This window comes from Amblyomma americanum, chromosome 8 (genome assembly GCF_052857255.1).
Source record: "Amblyomma americanum isolate KBUSLIRL-KWMA chromosome 8, ASM5285725v1, whole genome shotgun sequence".
Classification (NCBI taxonomy): Eukaryota; Metazoa; Arthropoda; class Arachnida; order Ixodida; family Ixodidae; genus Amblyomma; species Amblyomma americanum.
Genome location: NC_135504.1, coordinates 136714422 through 136723706, shown reverse-complemented (window position 1 = coordinate 136723706; position 9285 = coordinate 136714422). Strand labels below are relative to the sequence as shown.

Below are 9285 nucleotides of genomic sequence, written 5' to 3'. Positions count from 1 at the left end.
AACGCTGAGTATGCATTATTTGAGTCTTATATAGAATAACTAGGACTCCGGCCCGAAACCATTCCAGCTTATCTGGGTACCTCCAACCTTTTTTATTTGCGTGTAACTCCAGCCCCTCTTCATCTTTGTTATTGTAGCCGCTATTGTTTCTCAAGTACCATCTTGATATTAGCAGTTCCTAATTCAAGCCTTCTGCAGTGTTTGAAGGACCTATTTAATTGGAAATGAGGAGAACACGTGCACAGGGTGGAAAGCGTGCTATCTGCCAGGAAACACTGAGGCGGCCCCGAGAAGGGCCTTTATTAAGGTTGACAGCCGTTTTCTGCCTCTTCACTTGGCAGCGACGACACAGCGTGTGCGGTCCCCATGGTTTTGCCCCAGCTGTCGAAGCAATCCTCGGGCACGACCTTCGACATCTGATGTTTTTATTTAAAAAACACATGGACCAAAGTCGTGCTGTATGCAGTGCAATCGCCACGTGGTTCCACTGACGGCGAACAATCATCCACCTAGCCCGGCTCTTTGGACAGATTCAGGAAACGACTGAAAAGAACAAAAGTAACGAGCAAACAAGTTAGAACGCAAAGAAACGAAGGCGATCTGCGCTAATGCTGTAGCGAGGTCTAATATGTAAATTTTCACGGCTGGCGTCGATTTCTACAAAGCGCGGGTAGTCGCTACGGAAATAAACAAAGGCGCACTGGAGCTGGGTATAAGTCTGCAGCTACAAGCACGAGTTTTTTGCCTCTAGCGCCGATTTCCACACCGCGCGATCGCCTTAACTTTTCTTGGACTTGCTGTTGAAGCTGACAACGATCATAAAAATTAAGGCCGCAGACTGTAGCGACAGAGGCTTGCCATTGAAAGGAACAAAGCCGTGCACTTTGTCAACCAGGCAACGAGGCCTAGCGCGAGTTTTAGAGCCGACTTGGACAAAGCGCGAGACAGCGCGCGCTTCTAACGCTTGCCGACGCAAACACACAAAGGCGCGCTGCGCTGCGATGACGCCGTAGCGAGGTCTAATATGTAAATTTTCACGGCTGCCGTCAATTTCGACAAAGCGCGAGAAGTCTCTAAGGAATTAAACAAAGCTGCACTGCACTGGGTGAATGCTGGACACTTAGGCCAGGCGCGATTTCCACAATGCGCGAGTCGGAACTTCTGGACTTACCGTTGCAGCTGATAGCGATCCTAAAGGGCAGATTGTAGTGGCAGAATTATCGTGGCCACTTTTACCCTGGACTTGCCACTGCAAATGAACAAAGGCGCACTGGGGTCGATGCCCCGGCGTCTCGCCACGTGGTATCGGTCCGCGGCAAATAAGGACAGCATCGGCTCGCCAGAAGCATCCAGGAAACGATGCTGCAAAAAAAGTTACGTTACAAGCGCCGCAATTTGGCGAGTTCTGCACGAGAAAACTTTCGAAAACGTTGTTCAACCCTTACCTCGGGACTGAGAACGTGCACGCCCGACAAGCGCTTCATCGTGGCTGTCACGACGGCGGTTCAGATGGCGACGCCGGCTGTCCTCGCTACAGCATTGCCTCGCTACAGTGCCTCGCTACAGCATTATCCCAGCGCAGCGCGCCTTTGTTTCTTTGCGTCGGCAAGCGTTAGAAGCGCGCGCCGTCTCGCGCTTTGTCCAAGTCGGATCTAAAACTCGTGCTAGGCCTCGTTGCCTTGTTGACAAAGTGCACGGCTTTGTTCCTTTCAATGGCAAGCCTCTGTCACTACAGTCGGCGGCCTTAATTTTTATGATCGCTGTCAACTTCAACAGCAATTCCAAGAAAAGTTATGACGATCGCGCGGTGTGGAAATCGGCGGTAGAGACAAAAAACTCGTGCTTGTAGCTGCAGACTTACCCAGCTCCAGTGCGCCTTTGTTTATTTCCGTAGCGACTACCCGCGCTTTGTAGAAATCGACGCCAGCCGTGAAATTTTACATATTAGACCTCGCTACAGCATTAGCGCAGAGCGCCTTCGTTTCTTTGCGTTCTAACTTGTTTGCTCGTTACTTTTGTTCTTTTCAGTCGTTTCCTGAATCTGTCCAAAGAGCCGGGGTAGATAGATGATTGTTCGCCGTCAGTGGAACCACATGGCGATCGCACTGAATACAGCACGACTTTGGTCCATGTGTTTTTTAAATAAAAACACCAGATGTCGAAGGTCGAGCCCGAGGATTGCTTCGACAGCTGGGGCAAAACCATGGGGACCGCACACGATGTGTCGTCGCTGCCAAGTGAAGAGGCACAAAACGGCTGTCAACCTTAATAAAGGTCCTTCTCGGGGCCGCCTCAGCGTTTCCTGTTAGATCACACGCTTTCCACCCTGTGCACGTGTTCTCATATCCAATTAAATAGGTCCTCCAAACCCTGCAGAAGGCTTGAATTAGGAACTGCTAATATCAAGATGGTACTTGAGAAACAATAGCGGCTACAATAACAAAGATGAAGAGGGGCTGGAGTTACACGCAAATAAAAAAGGTTGGAGGTACCCAGATAGGCTGAAATGGTTGTGGGCGGGAGTCCTAGTTATTCTATATAGGACTGTGACGTTCCTTGTGTGTGCTACGAGGTTCCGCGTTCGACGGCGCGGCGTAGACGGAGCCCCCAGTGGCGGCGAAAGCACAACCGGACCCCCTTTCATGTTTCTACTGTATATGGCTGCAAGCAACTTGAGTGAGATTGCTTTTGGGCCTGCCGCCGTGGACCGCACGGAGACGACCCAGATGACAGCGGCATCATCAATTACCGAGCCATACTCGTTGAGAGTGACGACCAGAACGAAGGGGTTTAAGCCCAACCGGACCCCTTTCCATAGTGTCGGCACGAGTCGAACGCCGCCGCGGGGAGACGGGCGTTATCTTCCCCAATTGCCGTGGCTGTTCCAGGGCGGCCTCGTTTCGGCGGGCCTGGCCCCGTGGCAAGACGGCGGGCATCATCAATCAACCCTCCCGAGCACATCCCAGGACAAGGGACCACTTTCCCGGCCTTTTAGTGACCTCGCGTTCCGGCCTTGAGGGGCGAGTGTCATTTGATGGAGAACGGAGGCCGGTGACCCGCGGGAACCGACAGCGGACCAGAGCGCGCCTTAGCACAGCGGACGCTATGCGCTACCTCGAAGACAACCTTCTTTCCATCGGAATCAACACGTGAGGGGGGCGAGACCATAAGTGCGGTGGGGTGTTTGTGCGCCCAAGTGAAAGCCCTAGCCCCCCCCCCATCCGGCGTGGGCGTCCTCACCCTAGGGAGTGTGGGGATAAGAGGATATAAAAATCGACAAGGAGTACCGAAGAAGGCACGCTCAGGACGACATCGTTCGCCAAGGGGGCCTTCAGCGCCGAAGCCCGACGGCGTGCAGCTTCTGCCAGCAACCGTGCGAGCTCAACTCCGGAGCCCCTCCATCGTCCCCATGAAGTCGTCGGCACGTAAGCTCGGACGCCCCAGCCTCTGATGTATAATCTTAATCATGTGTAATTATTGAATATATCTGTTTGTTTAAACTGAGCCATACGGTGTCTCTTTGCCTCTCCGTCCCGTGTGGACCTGCGCATTATGGGGGGTCATCACACTGGTGTCAGAAGTGGGGTCTCAAAAGCAAATGTCCTCTGAATGCTGCGACATTCATGACTTCAAAATTGTAATCAAAAGGGAATCACAAGACTGATTGTGGGACTTTTACCCCCATTTGAGAGGCTTGAGGCACCGGAGGGCTTGAGTGAAAAAAAATAGAAAGAAAAATGTCTGTATCTGAGGGAGCTCCCACTCCACAACCGTCGCTCGGAGCAAGCATGCTGGCATTAGGAAGTGTCATTCCGACGTTTACAGGAGATAAAACAGGGGTTCCAATCTGCGATTTCTTTTCCATGCTAGAAGAGATTGGGAAAATGGGGGGATGGCCCGATGCCCAAATGCCGGGAATGGCGAGGTGTAAGATGGCAGGAGCTGCTCATGATTTTGCATGGCGAGACGAAAAAGTAAAATCCACAAAATCATTTGCGGAATTTAAGAAGCTCGCGTTTGAGCATTTCGACACTGAACCACGTCACGTGCGGGTACAGAGGTTCCGTGACGCCGGACAGATGGTAGGGGAGGACGTGCGAACGTTTGCGTCGCGGCTTCAGCGCCTAGCACGCGATACATTAAGCAGGGAGGAGGAAGGGGACCAGCTAAGGAAGAAATACGCGGAAGATCTACTTAAAGAGGAAATGACCGCTTTGTTCGTGGCTGGTCTGCAAGACCCCGTGCGCCGGTTCGTGCTCTCGCGCAAGCCGAGCAATTTCGACCAAGCCGTGGCGGCCGCATTGGATGAGGAACGAAATGAGGCGTTATCCACAGCCGCAGCGAGAGTACGCGTCATAGAGAGAGCGGTGCTCAACCCTGAGGTTGCTCTCTTGACAGAGCGGTTAGATCGCTTAGAACGGCTGCTATCTCAGCAGGTGGAACGCCAGGTTGAAGCGCGCGCTCAACAGCGCCCTTTCGCGGGAAACCGGAGACCGCCACAAAGCTACAGGCGCGGTATGTGAGATTTTGAAGAAATCGTATGCTTCGCTTGCCAGGGTCGCGGACACATCGCCAGGTTCTGCCAAAACGTGCGCCGTGGGGAGCCACAAAGAGAAGCAGGCGAGACACGCCCTAAGCAAGCCTACAGCGGGGCTCCAGATACCGAGACAAAAAACTAGATAGTCCTCCCCATCCTGAGGAGCATGGGGAGGGAGCAGTGGATGATGAGGTGGTGGTAGTTTGTGTGGCCGACGAGGCATGCCCTGTTGTGCGTTGCAAGTTAAATGGTTGTTGCATGGAATTGTTGATAGATTCGGGGTCAAAGGTGACATTGCTTAAGGAGAGCAGTTTTAACACGCTTCGAAGGAAGGGGGACCTCGAGGTGTTGGAAGCGTCTGGTGGTATGGCAACCAAATTTGTAGGCATAACGGGGGATCCTCTTGGCATAAGTGGACTCTACCGGTTACACTTCTCTCTCGGCGGAATTGCATTGGAGCACCCCTGCTACGTATGCCCGGACACGGTGTCTCTGCCAAGCGGAGTGTCAGGTATATTAGGGCAGGATTTTTTGAGAAAAGGGAAGGTAGTAGTCTCATTCTCTGAGGAAGAGGTTAATGCGGGCGGCTCAAAAGTTCCGTTTTTGAACAGGAGAGGGGCTGAGATTCGCATTACCGATATTGATACCCGTCAAACAGTGGGATCATTGGAGAAGGTATATTCGCGGGTTGCCGTCAGGCTGGTCGATGAGGCGGTCGTTCTTCCTTGGTCGGAGCACATTTTGTACGCGTTTGTGCCTTCAGATGTAGAGAGCGGCGCCGTGGCAGGGCTTGAGCCGGTCGACTCTTTCAGCAATGGCCTGAAGGCAGCCGCGTGCCTCGTGAGAGTTAATGACGCCCACAGAGTGCCCCTACGGGTTGTTAACTGTAGCCAGCAGCCACTGAGCCTTCCCAAGAACAAAACATTGGCTTTCTTCACCTCTGCGATAGAGAAACGTGAGCCCACCGATACGGTACTCGCAACTGTAGAGCATGCTAGTCTTTCGGCTGCTCCAAAGGTGTCGTTCGATCTTTCTCACGTAAACTCCAGGGAGAGGGAGGCTCTGGCTGGTTTGCTGAACGACTACTCGGAGGTATTCGCCGCGTCCAACCTGGATTTGGGCTGCTGGGGCGTTATAAAGCACATGATAGAAACCGGCACTTCATCGCCCGTTTACCAGCGTGCGTACAGGATTCCTTACTCCCAACGTGAGGAGATGGAGCGGCGGGTGCAGGACCTGATTGATCGCGGCATTGTCGAACACTCAAAGTCACCCTGGGGAGCACCAGCACTATTGGTGGAAAAGCCAGATGGCTCGTATCGATTGGTAGTGGACTACCGCAAACTAAATGCCTTAACTCGCATCGATCCATACCCCATCCCCAATATACAGGAGACGCTTTCTCAGCTGGGCTCTGCCAGGTACTTCACGGTATGGAAATGGCGGCGGGATTCTGGCAGATAGCAATGGATCCGGCAGATGCCGAGAAAACGGCATTCAACACGCCCTCAGGGCACTATGAATGGAAAAGAATGCCGATGGGTCTGGCCAACAGCCCTGCTGTCTGGCAGAGAACCGCCGATGTTATCCTGGCAGGTCTTCTGGGGAGGCTGTGCTTCGTGTATATGGATGACATAATCATATACAGTGACAGTTTTGAGAACCATTTGGGCGATATTGAGCAGGTTTTGGTGCGACTAAGAGGAGCGGGTCTCAAGCTGAAGCCCTCTAAGTGCCAATTCCTCAAAAACGAGGTGAAATACCTCGGGCACGTTGTTTCAGCTGACGGCGTGCGACCGGACCCTGAGAAACTAAGGTGTGTCTCGGATTTTCCATCCCCGACTAGCGTCCGCCAGGTCCGGCAGTTTCTCGGCCTGATCGGTTACTACCGAAGGCACATAGAGGAGTTCGCCAAGCTCGCTAAGCCGCTCACCGCCTTAACAGCCAAAAATGTCGCCTTTCGCTGGGACGAAAACGCGGAGAATGCTTTTGGGGCCCTGAAAAGGAAGCTAATGAGTGCACCGCTGTTGCGCCACCCGGATTTTAATTTGCCCTTCGTTATGGCCACAGAGGCGTCAAAGTTCGCAGTTGGTGCCGTGCTATCTCAGGTTATCGAGGGCAAAGAACATACCGTTGCTTTTGCTAGCCGACAGCTGAGCCCCACAGAGCAAAAGTACGGAGCTACGGAAAGGGAGTGCCTCGCCGTTGTCTGGGCAGTAAAGCACTTTAGATGCTACCTTTACGGCCGCAAGTTCAAGCTAGTCACAGACTGCCATCCTCTGAAATGGGTGATGAGTGTCAGGGACCCTAGCTCGCGACTCGCTAGATGGAATCTACACCTGCAGGAATACTGCTTTGAAGTTGAGCACAAGTCAGGAAAGACACATCTGAATGCTGATGCACTCAGCCGCACAGCTGCCGTGGCAGCTATAGATGAGTTTGTCCCCGTAGTCGACCCCGCCGAATTACGCACAGAGCAGTGCAAAGATTCTGACCTGAAGCGAATAATCGAAAGCTTAGAGGGCGCACCGTCTCACCCCGAACAGCTAGGTTATTTCATTGGCAAAGACGGCACCCTGTGTCGGCGCACGAGGCCAACCAGGAAAGGGAGACCAGAGAAAACCGCTTGGGAGAGAGTCGTCATACCTCGGTCGTGGACAGAAAGGGTTCTTCGCGCGTTTCACGATGCGCCATGCGCCGGTCATTTTGGCGTAGCGAAGACACGCAGGCGTGTGGAGCGTTTGTACTTTTGGAGTGGCATGCGACAGGATGTTAGAGACTACTGTGCGAAGTGTCATTCCTGTCTCGAAAGAGAAACACCCAAGGGACGAAGACCAGTTCCAATTCAGCCGTTCCCTGAGGTTTCGGCTCCCTTCGAGCGGACAGGTATGGACATAATGGGCCCATTGCCCACGACCACTTCCGGAAACAAGTACATTTTAGTATTTGTCGATCACCTTTCAAAATACGCGGAAGCGGTAGCACTCCCCGATCAGAAGGCAGACACGGTTGCAAGAGCGTTTGTCGAACAGATCGTGCTCCGACATGGACCCCCGAGGCAACTCTTGACAGATCGGGGAACAAACTTCGTGTCGCAGCTAATGAGGAGAGTTTGCAAGCTGCTTAAGATCGCTAAGAAGCAGACAACACCGTACCATCCGGCTTGCAACGGCGCGGTGGAGCGACTGAACCAAACCGTGGCCGGGTTCCTGTCGCATTTTGTTTCGCGCGACCAGTGGGACTGGGACTTGTGGCTCCCGTATGCAATGTTTGCCTACAATTCCGCAGCACACGAGAGCACGGGCGAATCGCCATTCTTTCTTCTCTACGGCCGAGACCCGGACCAGCCTAGTGAAGTGCCAGAGGGCCCCCGTCGTGTCCCATACGCTTCACTGGACGACTATAAGGTTGAGCTAGAATCGCGATTGCAAGTGGCGAGGGACATCGCAAAGGAGGCCTTAAAGAAAGCGGCGAAGCGCAGGAAGGAGGTGCACGATCGCAGTGCTAGAGACGCGCCGTTTGATGTGGGGGACAGCGTGTACATTGAAAACTGCCAAGGGCAGATTGGGCTAGCTCGTAAGTTCCAGACGAAGTGGAGAGGACCGTGCGAGGTTGTCGAGAAGCTTTCTCCGGTAAACTTCAGAGTCCGAGACGTGAACCGGCGCTTGATAAGGATACACGCAAATCGCCTCAAGTCGGCACCGGTTCAGTTTTCACGAAATGAGGAAAGGGAAAGCGCGGATTTTGATGGGGACAGAAGTGAAGCGGAGCGCGCAGATAGTTCGCAAGAAACGCCCTCTCCTGCATTTTTTCGGCAGGCGCCAGAGGTGACGGCCGGAATGCCACCGGATTTACTTCATGAATTGCTAGAAGAAGAAGCGCGCGAGGTTGCCGCGCAGATAACGCCAGGAGAGGCTCCTGCCACGAGCCCTCGCGAGTCCCAAAGCAGACAAAGGGTCACAGACTTACTTAGTATGACTCATGAAGGCCGATATCCGCGGCGACATCGGAAAGCTAAGTCGGACTAATGGCCTAAACAGAGCGGAGTTGTGAACTGGTTAGAATTGTGTAATGCCGCAGCTCATAACATTGCTATGTGCTTATGTGTTAAGTTATCGGAGTTGGTAGTTAAACCTTTCTGTCATTAAGTAACACCTTCACAGGAGAGCATGCGGAGCGCATGCAGAACCTGCCCTACTTCCTTTCGTTATCTATATTTTTGTCTGTGCCGTGATCGAGCTAGAAGTGGAAGCTCCTTTGTAACTGTGGTAAATTTATTTCGTCCAGTTTGGACTAGAAAGGAGAGGCTTGGGGGCTGAGTTTCATGTTTATCTGTAAAAGAAGATCAGTGCTGCCCCTGGAGACGCCAGTTATGACAGCGGAGGCATATGGTGTTGTGCAGTGGTGTTGAGTGCAGCGAAAAGTGTTTTGTCGGACGCACTGTGCGAGGCGATTCAGAAAGACAGGGGGAGCTGCATGGACTCAAATGTTCGGAGAACATTCTTCTGGAGGGTGAGCGAGTGTGACGTTCCTTGTGTGTGCTACGAGGTGCCGCGTTCGACGGCGCGGCGTAGACGGAGCCCCCAGTGGCGGCGAAAGCACAACCGGACCCCCTTTCATGTTTCTACTGTATATGGCTGCAAGCAACTTGAGTGAGATTGCTTTTGGGCCTGCCGCCGTGGACCGCACGGAGACGACCCAGATGACAGCGGCATCATCAATTACCGAGCCATACTCTTTGAGAGTGA

The 9285-nt window shown here is 53.1% G+C and overlaps 1 long non-coding RNA gene across 1 annotated transcript; it reads right to left on the bottom strand.

Annotated features, from left to right (window-relative positions):
- Positions 1-363: 363 nt before the first annotated feature.
- LOC144100706 (uncharacterized) lies at positions 364-1516 on the bottom strand. Its single transcript, XR_013307810.1, has 3 exons — positions 1446-1516; positions 1172-1362; positions 364-543 (listed from the first exon to the last, which is right to left on the bottom strand). It is a non-coding gene; the product is annotated as an uncharacterized LOC144100706 (long non-coding RNA).
- Between the last annotated feature and the right edge of the window lie 7769 nt (positions 1517-9285).